The sequence below is a fragment of the Bactrocera tryoni genome, chromosome 3, assembly GCF_016617805.1.
Source record: "Bactrocera tryoni isolate S06 chromosome 3, CSIRO_BtryS06_freeze2, whole genome shotgun sequence".
NCBI classification, from domain to species: Eukaryota; Metazoa; Arthropoda; class Insecta; order Diptera; family Tephritidae; genus Bactrocera; species Bactrocera tryoni.
Window position 1 is genome coordinate 156,728 of NC_052501.1, and position 18,285 is coordinate 175,012.

The following is an 18,285-nucleotide window of genomic DNA, read 5'->3' on the forward strand; positions in this document are numbered from 1 at the left end:
TCATTACTATAAACCGTTAATTTGAAATATTAATGAATGAAAAGTGTTCTAAAAAATGCCAAAAGTGAAATAAAAACCCAAATAAGCTAATCGCTTATGTATTTGATTCGAGCAAAAGTTCGTTAAGTGAAAAGCAACAAAATTTTTATCATACACTTTGCCCAGCGATTACAAAAGTTACTACTAGACGGTCAGAGTCAATCTTCGTTTTCCTGTACGAATGCCACCGTATATGTACATAATATGAAAATACATACATATTTAAGTTTAGGCATTTGCATTTACGTATGTACAGTCGCTGTGCGGATTTAAGAGAACGAGCAAATGTCCCGAGTGTTTAGTATGTCTGCATAAAAGTTTTTCAGTCTTTTTATTCGCCTGTCTACTCCACCCCACCTAATGCGGTTTAACGAAAGGTGAAATATGATGAAAAAGAGAAATATTTCTGTGCGAGTGTATACGAGCAGGTATACTTTGTATGCATGGATATGTTCGTAGATAAAAATAGTGTGTGAGAAAACTGAGTGTTGTTGATTTTTCGACGACCGCGTTGAGGCTATCGGCTCCAACAACTACGATAAGGCGATAAGATTGTTTGTATGCTCTCTTCATCACGTTTGACTGTTTGTCCGACCCCAACCCATCATCTTCACGTGGACACATCTGTGTTAGTGTGCCGTGTTCATGTGATAAAAGAAACAGTGAAGGTGATATCTCTTCAGTCAGTTAAAAATATGATAAAGGCCCAAAGAGCATTTGAGGGTCTCAGTGGCATTGAACTACCTAGTGGATAACATATTTAATGTAATGCTTGCAGTTAGGCTCATATTATAAGCGCATACATTATATTAAAAAATGTTAATGCGAGTGAGAGTGTGGGTGACATACGGGGTAGCGTGTGATGGCAGTATATTTCATAACACTGTTTTGCCCAGCAATAACATTATTGATTATTTGAGAGAAGCAGCCCTTCTCTCTTCTTCGACGTCGTTATAAAAAGCCGGCTGCTGTGCGGCTGTCATGTCCTTAATTGGCTATGGAAACATATGCATGTCGTATACATTCTACATATTACATTACACATAGCAGTAAGTACTACTCGGTGCATTTCGAATGAGCCAAAGTACAACCCACATCCATACTACCCCATACACCACCTAGGCACACTGTTGATTTTGTTGTTGCCATTTATGATACGGGCTTTGTTGGTGGGTGATGGTTCGCGAGCCTATGTGCGCTCTCATACGCTTTCGCCACGGTCTTCGCTGCACGACTTGTTGCGATTTCCTTTCGCTACCTATGCTATTAACTCGCCTATATACAAATGTATGTATGTATCTACACAATTTTTGTACTACATATTGGTTATACATTAGCCTCGGCAGCAGCATTTATAACGAACGAACAAGCGGAAATTAATGCTCATTCATTTTCTTTACTCGACCACATGTCGGCGGGTTCAGTATTGCGTTATCCTTGTGTTTGCAACATTTCAGTAAAATTCAGTTGGTTTTCAAGTAGACATTTTTGTGGAAAATCAATTCGCCTTGCTTTGCAGTAGACCGCGGCGATGATGTACATACATATGTATGTATGTATGCTGCAGCGATTTTCACCTGCCATTTAATGTTTTCGTTTATTCATTTTCATTAAATTCCATATCCATTCGCTGATTTTTTGACCGAATTATGCGATTCGTCACTTAAAAGGATTGTGCAAGTAAATTTCGCCCGCAAAGTAGTGAAAACAGAAAGTAGAAATATGAATAAAATTGGAGCAATTTGTCGAATATCTCTTTCAATATTACGACTATTGACAAGCGCCGAATTCTTTAGCACTCAGACAAAAATGAGATGAATCTGAAGAGGAATTGGCTTCTTACAGATTAAATAATTATTTTAATAGAAATGCAACTATTTTCTGTATGCAGCTACTGATGAGTTTTTTCCACCTAAAACTTCACGAATCTGTTTTGAAAGCCAAAGTGTTCCTTCAAAAAATCAAATCAGCTGTTCAGCCTTCCTAAACTTTTCCATTTTGAGGATACTATCTTTCATTGCATCCGATAAGCCACTAAATTCTGTCTACGGCATAGCACTACTACATTCCTCGTACTGTTATAAATATAATAAAATTAAATTGAATACAGATTTTTAATAAGCTCTCAGAAACGCGTTATTTTATCAAATAAATTTTAAGAGCCATATAAGTAAACTAAGTCCAAGATTAAGAAGCTCGTGTGTGTTAACATTTAAAACAATTTTAAAAAGAAGAAATAACGTGCAAATAAAAGTGATAAGTTTTGCATCGATCATTTTGTTGTTGTTTCTTGGCGGTGATACCTTTCGGTGTGCCACATACTCGTATGTACAAGCTCTCTCTGGGGGCTGCTTTCGAGACTTGAATTTAATAACTTTTCCTTCTAGGCAGAACCACTGATACGTGCTATTAGCCATCATTTACATGTATGTGTGCGGTATATAAAAATCCGGGGAAATATCCACAAATGGAAAGTGAATAGTTTGAAAGAGAGATTAAAGTTTTATATAGACAATTGAGGGCTGTGTTTTGTTAACAAGAGAAAGTGTAAAAGCAAACCTGCTAACTAACTACCACGTCTGCAATCGTTCAGCTGGAAATTGTGAATAACCTGTGTGTCTGTGGTTTTGTCGCCTTAAGAGAACACTTTGGCAGAAGATAAGCTAACCGAAGGAATTGCCATACTAATTTTAGGAACATCAGAGAGAAATCAGGTGAGTCAAAGCAAATATGACATAAGAATAAATATTCAAGTGATCTACGATGCAAAACGTGCATTGTGATCCAAGTATACGTATGCATTGTGTAGCTTGAGGTGGGCATCGTGTAATACCGTACGACTTTGAAATGACCAGCACTAAGGCAAAAAACGCTGATAAGTTTGAAATAATTAACGATAAATTATCATAAATCCCAAAATGCAGAGCCTTGTTTTCCATTTTTTCTAAATATAAATCTTAAACAGTTCTGTGAGCTAAGCAAGACAGTTCAGTTATGTGAGTGTGTGTATCTAACAAGTCTTATGCTTCATTTAGTCACCGACGCAAACTGCGAACCGAATCAGCTGATACGACCTACCACCTTGTACGTGGATATCGGCGAAAATTGGATTTTTTATAACTGAAAAGCTGGATGTGTGCTAAACCATTTATGCAAATTGAGCAGCAACTACTTTGTTAGTACGGAAGGGCGGCATGTCGATGACTAAATGAAGCATTAATGCCGATTTCAGTTCTTATGCGCATTTTCCCCCCACGCAGAATATTTTTATGTCGGTGTGTATTTTCGTTCTGAAGACATTCACTTTAAAGTTTGTTTGGGCAAAGAAACACAGCAAAGTCCGTGACAGGAGGTACAACAGGTCGGAAAATGTGCTGAATTACCGAAGGCAAATTGTAATTTACGAGTTTCCGAGCTGAGCGCTATTCACGAGTAACATATGCATGTATGTAGGTGCATTCACTATATGTATATACATATGTGCGTATGTGCGCACACGTACTTTTTCAACGTGGCACTTTATGCATCGAGTTGATGTTCTCCCCGGTACTTACTTGATAGTGCTCCCGGGAGCTAAGGCGCCGACACTTGCCCGATAGCTTTTTGGTAGTTTGTTCCAATACGCAACATTAATTGAGCTCTGGATTGTCAGCTGCCAGATTAAATAATGAGTTGCCCATTATTAGGTTGCCACTGAGGCTTTATTTTGGGCATTTCCGGCTATTTTCTAAATTTAAAGACAATGTTTTTATGAAATATAAACCAAGTTTTTTTTAATAATTTCTTTTTTGTGTTCGAGAGAATAGCCGTGGTATAGTGCATAGAGAAGCAATTCTTGGTATCTGTCATGGTGGTCCAGATATCTAAGCAAGTCTTCAACTTAAGTCCCAACAAGTTTAACAATTAGTGGTTGGTTCTCAGGTCTCTCTTCGTCAAATAGTTGATAACATCATTTACTTGACCAAAATAATTTATGTGAAAAACTATCCAAATAGCCAATCAACCAAAAATAAAAATGTACATATGTTATGTAGTATGTATAACTTCAACGACAGACGGGTCTAAGTAATCGGAACGGACCCGGATTTTTGTCCGGCCAAGGACTGTTAACTCGGCACCATTCTACGAAACTATTTCATGGATGTTTTCTACCGCTACAACAACAGAAACAAAAATAACAACAATAACTTGTATATATATATATATATATGTACCACATACTCTTGCTAATATAATACTATCCCTTCTACCTTCACATTAAAATGCACATCAAACCACATCACATTACATGAAAGCAAAAATCGTCAAATATTTCCTCTACAGACTCGCTTTACTTAAAAACTTTAAAAGCTTTACTTTAAAAATATTTTGTTTTTTTGCTTTTAAAAGGAGCCTAAAATTCAACACACAGCAAGAAAGGCTGAATTTGAATATTTACTCGTATTACCGACCCTGAAAGCCTCAACGCTTACTAAAAAATTACTCCACATAAAATTTCGCATTTCTTCCTGTGACTAAGGCGTCCTATTAAAGCCTTTTTCATCCCAGTGGGCTGTGCGCACTCGTTTGGTTGTGTATGTGTGTGGGTGCGGTGTTAACCCCTAGCTGCGACTCAAGGTTAGGGTTGGGGCCGTATCGCAGTTCAACAAAATTAATGAGTCATTCATTGCGAATGAGTGGAGGTACAAGTACTATCCAAAGGTGCAGCAGCAGCGTCAACAGCCAGCAACGGTTTCGGCAAATGATGCTTCGTCAACCGCATATTGATGCATGTGTTTGCATTATTCGTGTATGTGTGCACATAGCTGTGTGCTATAAAAAAAGCGTAAGAAATCTGTTGAGCGCCTATTTGTAGGCAATGAAATATGCGAAAATTGCAACACATAGCTGATATGAATAGCTTTTCTTATTAATACTTTGATTAGTGAGTTAGGAAGCGATGGAAGCCATAACTCGAATTGTATTGAAGACTTCAAAGGCGGATTTGCAAATAGTCTTTGGTCGAATCTGTTTAGCGTCTATTTTGTATTTAGTATCAAGATTAGACTTTTATGGTCTAAAGCCTGATGAAATCCCGACTTCGAATTTCTTTCCCGCCGGTGCTCCAGGCACACAAGATCAAGATTTAATAAGTTATATGTATCGAGTTAGCAAAGTCGTATAAGAAATAATTATATTTTTCATGGAACTGGATAAAGGGAAAATTACGTTAGTTAGTATCTTTGAGTTATTCGAAAATCAGCTGTTCTGTTCTTTAGAGAGAGCTTGTACAAGCGACGACTTATCAAAGGTAGTGAATCCATATCCGGAAATTTATTTCAAAAACTTCGAACACCGAATGAACTCTTTGTTGATGAATATGCCTGCTCCCGTACACAAGGATATTTGAAAGTTAAATGAGAACGAAGTACACGGAAAGTTAGAGCAAATAGAAAAATAGAGTTTAAGGGGAAAGGAAGTCGACTAAATTGGAGATTAACTTTATCTTGAAAGTAAAACAAATATGCCATCCATAAGGCATAGAAAGCGCATACGTAGGCGAGCAAGTACAGTTACACATAACATAAGAAGAGAAGAGTGAGAAAAGACCGAACGCGCCATTAAATATCGCGGAGCTTCTGCTGAGGGCGATATACAACAACCGCTAATATAGAAATAAACTAGCGCTTACATATGTTCCATGCCGAAAATCATGTACACATATACTTTTGCATAGCCACAAACAGACTGAAATGAGGGGGAAAGCGGAAGTAAAGCCGTCGTCTGGGAAGGGTGTCAAGGTATATTAAATGTTTTTCAACACGAAACCGCACTTTGTGACAAAAGCAGGCATAGCAACAACTACAGCAACATTCCATCCGTCTGTCAAAGCGCAAGTGCCAGCAGGACGCCAAAAAACCAGCTGCTGTGCGGCAAATTTTGAAAAGGGGTAATGACAACAACAGCAGCTACAACAATAATAGCAAGGCAACATCATAATCATGAAGAGTTTTGTGCATGCCAAAAAATGTACTCATTTTATAAACATTGACGACAACAACAACATACTATCAGGCGTAGCCGCAACAACAACATTCGCGTCAAATCATCAAAGGGAATTTATTTAGTACGAGCAAAAGCCTCGCGGCTCAAATCTGCATAATGACAGACCTGTTTATAGATATTACGAATTACTTTCGAAATGATCAGCTCCTTGCGATTGACGCCCGTACGTGTCTGTATGTGTGCGATATTTTTCGTATTGCTGTGTTCCGTTGATGGATGGCTATATTGATTGATTGAATTACGGCGCTGAGCGCTCGAGCTTAAGATTCATGGCTGTCCGCTTGTCAAATGCCGAATGCCGATTGCCAATTGGTCGGCTCATTGTTGATTGAATCACACCTACACAAATATGAAATGGAGTGTTGATAAAATGTCGATTGATGGTAAATTACGAGCGTTCTTATCTACGAGTAAGGGATTGTTGAGTTGATATTCGGGTTGAACCAACCGGTCGGCGAGGTTCAATTCGCACAACGATTTTGCGTGACAGCTTTTATGTTTCTTGCAGTTTTACTCTGCTGTTCTGGGAGTTATATGATTTCACAGTTTAATAATGGCGTTTGCTTCTTTCTAAATTTTAATTATTGAACGATTACGCCCCGTAAACATGTGCATTAAATATGTTTTGCACACTAAGTACACCCTTATCGAAGACAAACATCCGTTCGATTTTAAGGCAAGGCAGTGAAGGGTTTTATAAAAAATCGATTTCAAATGTTCTATTTTTAGCGAAATAATATCATATTTTATTTTACTTAGATATCGTTTCAACGAGTAAATGTCAATATAAATATAAATGTGTACATTTTAACTACAACAGGCGCTGAAGAGTTAGATAAGAGAGTGAGATAAGATTTACCGGCGGCCAGTGTCAGGGAAGTTATGTTATTATATTGAATATATGCTATATATTTAAAATATAATTATAGTTTTTGTTTTATACACATACAACTTATGAGCTCATAAGTACCCAGTGCCCAAATGTTGAAATCCACAAGTCACAAGCCAACTAGTACGAACGACAGGCTCAACTAGTCGGCCGACAATGCTGGGCTAGGATGAAATGGCAACTGTCAGATTTATCATGTCTCATACCAGTTCAAAAGAAAAAAATAAATAGAGTTCAGTTATGGAACATAACCTAAATTAATAAAAAACAAGAAAAACTGTTATACTACCTTCATAAATACAAATGTTTTTCATAAAAAAACTTGATTTTGATCGTTCATATTGAATGGCAGTTATATGCTATAGTGGTCCGATATCGGTGGTACTGTCAAATGAGCAACTGTTTGGAACGGAAAAAAATGTTTGCAAAATTTCAAACCTACATATATCTCAAAAGGGTTGGTTAGGTTAAGTAACTCTGATAGACTCGTTCGCCTCACTCACACCAATTTTTGTCCTTAGCGATGCCAGATGGAGTGCCGTTTGGTAGTCCTTAACGCGAATTTCCTCACTATCGATATCTTTTTCAGTGCCTCATACTGTGATGTCTCTGAATGTTTGAAGCGTTGCCTTGCTAGCGCGGGACAAGTGGTCAAAAGTTGGTCCAAGGCTTCCCTGGTGCCTTGCTCTTGACATTTCTTGCGTTTGCCGCCACCAGTATGTAACCAGTGAGTTTTCCAATCATGTTCTGCTATCTCTTCTATCAATCAGGATGTTGTGGAATCCAAGACAGAATTGCTTAGCTGTCAGAATTGCAAACCAATTCTGATTTTCAACGGTGCCACAGAATCTGATTGGATTTTCGTCTTTTCGGACATATGCAAAACCAATATTCGAACCAGCTGTTTACTAATGTGACAAAACTTGCAAATGAATACATTTGGAATCAATCCTATTAAAGTTTTTAATGAGTTCCAAATTAAAGAAATATTTTAAGAGATAACATTTATCGAATGAATAAAGACGCATTTGGGTCTTAAATTACGTTTATTACGTTTTGTAAATCTTCTTTAAGGGGGAGGCTGCTTTAGAAGCTTCAAAAAATTGATTTTTTTTTGCTTAAATCTCTTTAAAAACTATCTAAGAATATTTCCCCAAAGTTATAGATGGGAATTCGAAATATTTGTCGAAGCTGGAAGGGAAGTAGTGACCGAGCGTCTAGCAGATATACTTATGAGCGCTTGGGCAGAAAGCGAAAACTTTGAAGCGATTTCTCGGTTTTACAGTTGTACGATTTTTCTTAATTGGCGGGCAGGATAGAAAAAAGCTAAACGTCGTATGGAATTGGGGCAAAGTTTATTATCTTTGGCTTTAAATTATCTTCTCTTTAAACTAAAAAAAATAAGAAAAGTTAAGTATGAACATATGTTTAAAGTAAAATTTTTTTAGTTAAAACCACTTTTTTTTTTAATTTAAAAAAAATATAAAATTTTACCCTTTTTTTCAATTTTCCTAGTTTCACTTGAACATAAGTTATTAAAAAATATTAATCTCTTTGAATTTTTTGTTTCCGATAGAAATGGCAATTGCTTCCCAAAGGCAAAATGTAAAAGATTTCGTATCAAAAAATTCGCGGATGATGTTTAAATATACTTATAACTATAAACCCTAGAAATTTCGCCTTAATCAATTATTCTTTCCTTCCCAAAAAAAACCTCAAAAAAATCGATTTTTTAAGCCTCTAAAGCAGGCTCCCTCCTTAAATATCCGCATTTTTTTCATTGTTGCATTAAAATCTAGCTCCGTGGCTTTTCAATAACAAAGACCTTTTCTCGGAATATACTGCAGTTGTCCGTTAGGTTAAAAGGCTGCCTTATGCCTAACTGTGGATAGAATCGATACTACTCAGAACAGATTTTCTAGAAAAGTTAAATGCCGTTGAAATGTTCAGGAACAACAACAGCAAATTCCTTATATTCAAGAGTCCTTTCAATATTTAATATCAGTGTATGGGGTGCAGACTCTACTGATCTATCTTTTGTGTATGCGTGTTGCTCTTTGGAAAAACTTCCTGGAGGCGCCGAGGCCCTGAAGTGCACGTCTAAGACATCCTTTAATGTTTTCTGCAGGAAAAAAGTTAAGCTTACAGGCCTAAGCTCCTTCGCCACAGCACGGATAGACAAAGCACATATTGCAGCATTGTTGGAATAATACCATCCATATCAGGAGATTTGTATGGGACGAATCCAGTGGCGGATTTGCTCTAAGGCCCAGTAGGCCCGGGCCTAGGGCGGCCAGATATTAAGGACGGCAAATCGTGCCAAAAAAAATCACTGATAACAACAAGATTAACAAGAAATAACTCAAATGCAAAGTATCTTAAACGTATGCTTATATAATCTTCCTAAATCACTATTTTTGCGTATCAAAGTATAAATAATTTCGTACATCGTACATATAAAGTATCTAGGAAGAATAGGTACTTAGGTACCTAACCTATTGTTATAACGCGCATGAGGTGCGTCGCGCCGCTGTGACCCCGTGCAAGCCGAAGATATCCCACTCGTACCAGGAGTGACAAGAGTAGGAGTGCAGCCCAATCCTCCGGACCAGGAGCTCTACGAAATCAACGACGATCCAGCTAAATGGACAATCGACGAGTTCACGCGTGATCACATTTGTAAGATCGGAGCCAATCAAAACATCCAAAATGATTTTCCCAAGAGTGAGCGCATTTACAAAGATAAAGCGCGACAGTTGTCGAGATATTTATTCGAACGTCAGCTTCTAAATGGTGAAACAGTTCCGCGAAAGTGGCTAATTTATTCCAAAAGTACTGGATGTGTTTTTTTGGTCCTTGTTTGCTTTTTAATGGCGGGGAGAGTCAGTTCGACAAAAAAGAAGGTTTCAATGACTGACTCGAATGTCAACTCATGAGAATTCGCCTACTCACAGATTATCTGTTCTGCATATGAAAGAACGAAGCAACGTGTTAGGTCGCATTGACCGCGCATTAACAATGCAATTAGATGAAGAAATAAATTACTGGAAAAACATTCTGAAAAGAGTAGTTGTATGCGTAAAAGCACTTGCATCACGTGGTTTGCCTTTCAGAGGACACGACGAAAAATTTGGATCAATCCACAATGGAAATTATTTAATGTCCTTAGAGCTTATCGCCGAGTTCGATCCGTTCTTAGCTAAACACATTACACGTTATGGAAATCCAGGCTCAGGATTTACGAGTTATCTTTCTTCAACCACATGCGAGGAGTTCAGTCGACTTATGGGAACCAAAGTTTTGGAAACAATTGTAATGGAAATATTAACAGCAAAATATTTGTCTCTGATCATTGACTCGACACCGGATATATCTCACGTAGACCAGCTCACTTATGTAATCAGATATGTCCTGCCTAATGGATCACCTGTAGAACGGTTTCTCAAGTTTATTCCAAACACAGGCCACAAATCACAACAAATGACAGATGCTGTTACTTCAACTTTAACTGAATTGGGAGTTGACATTTCAAACTGCCGCGGGCATGAAATGTCGCCCCTTGCCGATTATGTTCCCTGTTCAGCACACTCGCTGAATTTAGTAGGTGAATGTGCAGCTGAAAGCAGCCAAGAGGCTTGTTCGTTCTTTTCTCTACTCCAAGAGTTATACAATTTCTAAAAAACTGTCCTTCGTACAGGAATACGAAAAAGATTTTCGACGCAATCGAAAGCGTAAGCTGCTTCCTGGCGAGACAAATACAGGTGAAGAGATGCCACAAAAAATGGCCGTGAAAATTTTAGAATAAATACTTTTTTAGTAGAAATTGATACATTGTCAGAAGAACTGAAAAGACGTCGGGATTCTTATAAATTACTCTACAATAAATTCTTTATTACCAACCTGACGAATGTAAACATCTCAGAAGTCGAAGATAAGGCCAAGGCATTGCAAAAGATTTATTCTACTGACTTAGAAGACGATTTTAAAAATGAGGAGCGAAAGAGTGCAGTCAGTTTGTTGAAATGGTTACGAACCGAAGGTCTTCAAACCATTTACCCAAACGTGGATATTGCTCTTCGTATGTGTGTGTGTACACCTGCCAGTAACTGGACTGGAGAAAGATCGTTTTCTTGTTTGCGGAGAGTGAAAAACTATTTACGCACAACAATGACGGAGCAGAGGTTAAACGATCTAGCTTTGCTTAACATAGAAGCTGATTTTTTAAGCAAATTGGATTGCGAAGATTTGATTAATGGTTTTGCTGCGCTTAAGTGCAGACGAGTTTTGTAACACATTGTACGAGTAAAACATTTATTTTATTAAAAACAAAACCTAAAATCATTTTTAAATGTCCAATCATCCCTGAAATCTCGGAAAATATTATAAACTTGCCTTATCCGCTAGCTTTTAGTTAAACAATTTTCTGAATCAATTAAAAGTGGGAATAAAGTAAATTCATGAATTATGTCATTAGTCTATAATGATGGGTGCTGAGAAAGGGACGGCACATGGCCTGGGGGCTAGAGCGGCTAGGACTGCAAATCCGCCACTGGACGAATCCACATACATGTTTCTTGAATTACAATAAAATCGATAATTGTACTTGTAATCTAGTACTACTTCTAGACTAGTGCCGTTTCTGCAGAGTTTGGTATTTCAATGCAGGGTACATTCAATGAGGCAAGTCAGGCCGGCCTATTTTGTTTACTTTCTTCTCTTTTTTCGCTCAATTAATGTAGGTGTGTATGCGAGTCTGATAAAAAAAGATGCTAAATAATATGTAATTAACAACTTAACGGTTTTATTATAGTGGTACGTGCCCCATTAACATTGAACTTTTCAAGTGAATCTAAGCATTTGAAGCCACTGTATGCATACGTATGTATTGTAATTTGGATTGCGGGTATGCAACTGTATAATGTAGACATGAAAAATGTAAATGCGGTGGATTACAATTTTTATCGATTCTTACTCTTTAACATCGGGAAAATATTTGGTTTTCATATTCTGGTCCCGCATACAAGTATTTCAGCAACTGACAGCTCTTGTGAAAACGAAACTTGAAAAAATGTACTTTTAACAAATAAAATTTTCGCAAAAAAAGAACTATATTTACTTATAAATGTATGTATTTGCATTAAGCATTTCTCGGCTGCAATCCAGACCAATCTCTTGTCTTCATACTTTTTGTTTTTATCTTTGTTTACTCTCTGATATTTACTTGATTTTAGCATTCAATTTTTACTTTCCTCACATTGTTTTTCTTTAATAAACATTTTTTTCTGTGTTGTAGACAATTTTAAATATTTCTGTGCCTCGCAGCGGAAAACTCATTTATTTTTCAATCTACAAATGCACACACTCATGTACATATGTACATATATGCTTCTGTTTTAAAATGTATTCGGCTATTCGTGGGATTCCAAGAAAAGACATTTTCTTATATATTTTGCAACTGTGCATATATATATGCCGGTGGCTGTTTTATATACCAGATGTTATAAATTATTGTCGGCAATTTTTAAGTAACAAATTGTAGGCGAATTAACTTTTCTTTGACAATCATAAGATCCAACAAGACATCCTCCTTTCGAATAATTGAATTTCAATTATTGAAGCAAAATTAAACCTAATTAGATCTCAACCGCAGAATCATAGATCTCCTTTTTTGGGAAAAACTTGTAAAAATTCCATTTGAAAGAAAAGGGCTCTTACAACTTGCTCGTTTCTTTTCCGGCAGCTATTAACATTAAATATTTGTAGAAGCAATGAATCAGTGGCCTCTGTCGGAGTTCGGCAGTACGGTTTGTCAATCAAAATGTCACTCAATTTTTTGCATAGGTGCCATATTAATATATTTCAATGTTTGGTTGAAGATGAACTCTGAGTTGTCACGTGAGACTGACTAGCAGAGATACCCGCCCAAATGTATACGAATACCTATTTACGTACATATATACTTAACCTAACTATTTTGGGGCAATGTTATCGCTCTGCTGTCTGCCGTTATTGATCGCCCCCAGGCTTGGTATTCACATGCCAAAGCGAGATAAAAATGTTATAACATCGACGCGGTGCTCTTAGAAGATTTTCGCTCATGCTTTAAGCACACATTTATTGAAGTCTGGTCAGTGGAATTTTGAAAAATATTATCACTTTTGACATTGAAAGCTTTAAAGTTTCTTAAACTGAAAAATACATTCCAGTGTTAACAACATCCTGTCTCCTCAATGGACCCGTCAAGCTTTCCGAAGTGGAGCAATCAAGAATTGTAATTGAATATTATTTGTTGTTGCTGCAAACACTCCAAATATTTTACCTAAGTTATACTGTTATTCACTATACAAGTCAAATCCAATGTCAACAAGAAATCAGTCAAGCCGCTACAGACAAACTCGACAAAAGTCGGCTCAAAGAATAAGTGAGACACGAAAAGTTGGCGGAATGAACAAATAACCTTATTAAACTGTTTGTACACGATACAAGCCATTAAACGCACACAGCGAATGAAGGATTGAGGAAAAATGGTTCCATGACCTTTCAGGCGACCCAATGATCAACACACACACACATGTGCGAATACAGTAGTAACTACATTGAAATAACAAATCAAACACACACATTAACACACTAACACATTTTGTGTATGGATGTAAGTATGAGCATAAGGTTCTGCCACAAGTTGACTAATCGACTGAGGCTACCCAATTGACTGTTGAATAGTGGCTGTCTGCTGTTGGGCAATAGCACTGATTGACGCCAACAATAACAACGACAAATTCACGAAAGTGATTTAACAAAACCACGTTGTTTCTTTTGTTGCTTTTATAAAAGCCCTCCGACACATGTCCAACAGTGACGCCAACACCCAAGCAAGACAAAGCGGTTGTCTAGAAATCATTGGCAAAGATAACGGCTATTTTGAGTGTAAGAAAAAGACATGGATTCACTTTCGTTTGTGCGAGCAAGTGGAGTAAGTTAGTATCGCAGACGCTTTTGGTACACCTTATCTGAGAAGTCACGCGCCGAAATTGCGAAAATGGCTAATGGCAAATGGCCTTACTGCCCTGGGGCAATAAGACAATAAACATTGTTGTAGCCAGTCATTCTGTGCTTGTTCTCTCGCTCGGTCGCCCACATTCTCGTACGCAACCGTTATTCGCACTTCGTCTAATGACAATGATAAATGAGGTGTGAATTCTAGTTTGTCGCTGCTCGCTATTTTTTTCTTTTCGGAATTTTGCGTCTCGAAGACATGAGCGTTGAACCGCAAAGAACCAATAACATGCTATGGACGTGTGCTATGTCACCATGCGTAACTTAAGTACATCCATTGATTCTGTGAGTGAATTTATTGCCTCCGCCAGACGGCCAGACGGCCAGTCATCCAGTCAACGAATCAACCAGTCTGCCGTTGAAGCAGTGTGGCGGCTAATAAAGCCACGATTGAAGGTAGCAGGTGTGAAAGCGCAAGTACATGAAAGTGAAGTATACAACAACAACAAGTAAACACATTATTTATTTATAGAAAATAAATATTGCGAGCAATAAAGCAAATAAAACGACAACAAAAATTCACTTAACGTCTGGTTGATTGCTATTTAACGCCGCAATTCCATCAATGGAAATAGCGAAAATATCGAGCGGAGCGGCGCAAGGTGAGGCAAGTATATTTCATATGTGAGTGGCTGTGCAAGCGTAAACTTGATTTTGTGCGTTCGATATGTGCTTGCACTCACAGCTGTACGCACCTCTGACATGTAAGTCCACACATACGCGCTGCTTATAGGCGCCGTGCCCCAAATGCTTGTCTGCGGACCGGTGTTGCCACCCATACTGATCAAGCGTACACTTAAGGCAGAATCCTGTCTAACGGGTATGAGCGCATAGACATTTCAGGCATTTCGTCAAAGTTCATTGGCATGCAGCAGATTTCAGTCAATATTGGGTCGCATTAGTGTTTTTTTCTACAAATGTTGAAACTTTCGTAAACTTTGGACTTATTAAAAAAATTTTTAAGGCTTGATAACTCTAAGAAATTCCTGCTTTATCCACTGCCTGCGGTGCGTATGAGTGACTTTGGGTGACGGCTAACGATAAGTTGAGGAAAAATTGCGAATAGTACATACATACATACATACATGTGTTTAATATACATACATATGTACAAGTGTATAATAACTTTAGTGTGCTCAATTTGGAAGCACAAGCTGCCACTCAAACCTTACGCTTTCAAGCAAATGATGAGAGAGCTAAATATTGAAGAAGAAGATAAGCTTTATAAATGCATAAGTAGATATTGGTGATTTTCACCGTAAACGCCTCTGCAATTTTCCAATTGTAGATCACAAAAAATGCTTCCAAAATTATAAAATCAATTCAAAGAATGGCTTCATCAACGTTTGTCATGAACAACCCAAGTACAGACATACATACGTACATATGTCTATATATGATAGCCACATAGCGCAAAGTCAGTCAGACATATCATTTTGTTAATAAACATTTAATTAATTCAATGCGTGTTATTGACAATTGACAACAACAGCAACAACACCACACACATGTTCATCATATTGCCACAAATATACGCGCGCATTTATGTGTGAGTACACTTGCATGTGTACAGTGTTCAGTAGCATGTGGCTGTGCGTGCACAGTTCACCAAAAAAAAAGAAAAAAAATCACAAATACACCCATACGTACATACTTATGGTACATATGTGCAAGCAAATGTAAAGAAACTAATAACTAAAGCGGTAATGCGAGATTGCGGCTAGATCAGCGATCCCACCGATTCTGCTGCCCTCATGCTTCAATTGTAGTTGACATTGAGTTGCTGAAATGAAATTATTAAAACCAAATAAATTAGTCGTCTGGTCATGATTTGTTTTCGCCTTTCAGCGCAAATTCAGTCAATTTCCGAATTCACGTGATTTATTTACCGAACAACGCGGCTGCCTTAGCTGGACGGCGCAATGTTGCCGACTTCATGTCAATGTGGTTCGCTGGAGTTGCATCTTTTCTTCAGTTTTTTCTTCAGCAAATAATTTGAGAATATTCGGCTATTTTCACAGTTATTTGCTATCCGATCTGAGCAATTACTTCGGCCAATCTATAAAAATCCATGCAAAAATTTCTAAGATTGCTTGTAAAATGAAAAAGTTGTTTCATACAAGCACTTCCGATCATTTAGTTTGTATGACAGGTGCATAGTGTACCGATATCGACGGTGTCAAATAAGCTTCTTGGGGAGAAGAAGACGTGTGACAAATTTCAGATCGATATCTCATAAGCTGACGGACTAGTTTGCGTATTTCAGATGGACGGACAGAAATGGTTAAATCGACTTAGCTCGTCATGATGAACATTTATATATGTATATATATTTTATAGGGTTTCCGACGTTTCCCACTGGGTGTTACAAACATCGTGGGTTTCGGATGATTTAACAACTGCAGCCAATTGGAAATTGTAGTTTTGGGAAAAACGGTTCGAAGATAAACTGATGGAACTGAGCGGTTGCATTTTGGAATGTTGTATTTATTTAAATGTATTTGAAATACTCATCGACAATTTTAGTTTGCTATCGGAATATGCAATAAACAATAACTTTTAAAAATTTCCCACAAAGCGTACCTCTTGAGTACTAAATGGAACCCTTGCAAAGTTTGCCCTTTGTTTCGCGGCATAATACAAAATTCAAAATTTCTCCGATTGTCCTAAGTGTTTGTGTGTAGCGTAAGTGAACTGGTCTCATATATGTATGTATGTAATTAGTGTCATCAGCCCAAATGTGCGAGCTTTTTATATATGTTGGCTTACATTTAAATATACTACATACATATGTCTGTCTGTCTTTATAAATACATTTCACTTTTGTTATTGTCGTTTTGTGCTCTTTTGTCTTTTGACAATTAAGTACGCTTTGCTGTCACTTCATTTATTTATTTCCCTTTGTCTGCATCTAAAGTGTTGGTGTAAACATTTTGACTCAATTGACAACTTTTAACATGACTTAACATCTCGCAGATTTCTTTTTCTCCACTTGTCTCTGCTTTGCTTTGCTTTTGTTGTCTTGCTTTGCACATAATTTATCGGCTTAGCAGCGTAGACTTTTTGTCGGCGGCATGTTGCGGTGCGCCGTGATTTCCACACACTCCCACATACCGATATCTGCTTACCTCAGCAGGTGTCTTCATGTATGTAGATGGGCATGTACCAACACATACCCTACATGAGTTCATGCGAGTGGGTATGCCTCCATTAGTGCCCATTGTTTCACTTGTTTTTGCCATTTCTACATTTCGGCCTTTCGAGCTCGCTCGTTCAGCGAAATACTTAGAAATTGAAAGTAAGTGGCAAGTACAGAGCTGATCACATACATGGCTGTGAGTGCATATATACATACACATGAGTTCGTGTGTCTGTGTTCTCGTTTATAAAGAGTGTGACAGTAGGAAATTTGAACTTTCTTTTTTAACTATTTTTCAACACTTAATCTCAATCTTGGGCTTTGAAAGTAAGCCGAGGAGTACCGGGAGATAAAGGGCGTTCCGAAAACCGAGATGTTCAGTTGCCAGTTAGCAACGTAGGCAATTTATAAATTATTTTTATGCTGAACATTGGCCTATCCGTACAAGGTAATTGTGGTAAATCCCAGTTATTTTAGGTGAGTTTTGTCCTATGCCCTATGCTTTTGCAAGACTTCACAACATTTTGTCTTCAATTACACTCAGGGAAGGGAGTTTACACTAATAGTAAAGTTAATCATATGTATATATGTAAATACATAAAAACGGCGGCAGTACTATTATAACACCCTTTATTTGCAACATGCCAGAAGCCGTCGCCAAATGCCGGTAGCCCATTTACGAGCTTGTACACGACGAAATTAATTACTGACGGCACAGCTACTGCCAAGCATTTACAAGCACCTACAAACGTCCATAAATGCATGCAGGTATTCTTATCTCACCAGCGAGATGACTTGTGTTAAGATAGGAGCATTGCGCGCTCGCCATGTAACAATTCATTCAGCTGCTCTTCTCATACACGTCGTTATCTCTCTCGTCTTATCTGCTGTTGTCTATTTCAGCAACTCAGCATTATCTCTCTAGCGGTCAGTGCTTTGGCTGAAATTGGCTGAAATAAACAGAAAATTCGGTGGCTCTTTCTCGCCGGCGATCTCATCTTGTGTAGGCGTTTTAATAGAAATCACACTTTATGGTGCGTGGGTGCAGATGTGTTCCATTTATTGCAAACACACATTTTTGATGGTTTCTTTGTTTCAGAGAATTTGCTTTTAAAAT

The 18,285-nt window shown here is 37.7% G+C and overlaps 1 protein-coding gene across 10 annotated transcripts in view; it reads left to right on the forward strand.

Moving 5' to 3' along the window:
• Window positions 1-18,285, forward strand: part of LOC120772340 (cAMP-dependent protein kinase type II regulatory subunit) — a 77,138-nt gene that overhangs the window by 114 nt on the left and 58,739 nt on the right. The window contains exons 1-2 of one of the 10 annotated variants that reach the window (XM_040100894.1): window positions 8-234; window positions 2,427-2,753. The gene's annotated coding sequence lies outside the window, so the exon portion shown is untranslated. The other 9 variants (XM_040100892.1, XM_040100896.1, XM_040100899.1 and 6 more) reach the window with 9 other exon arrangements.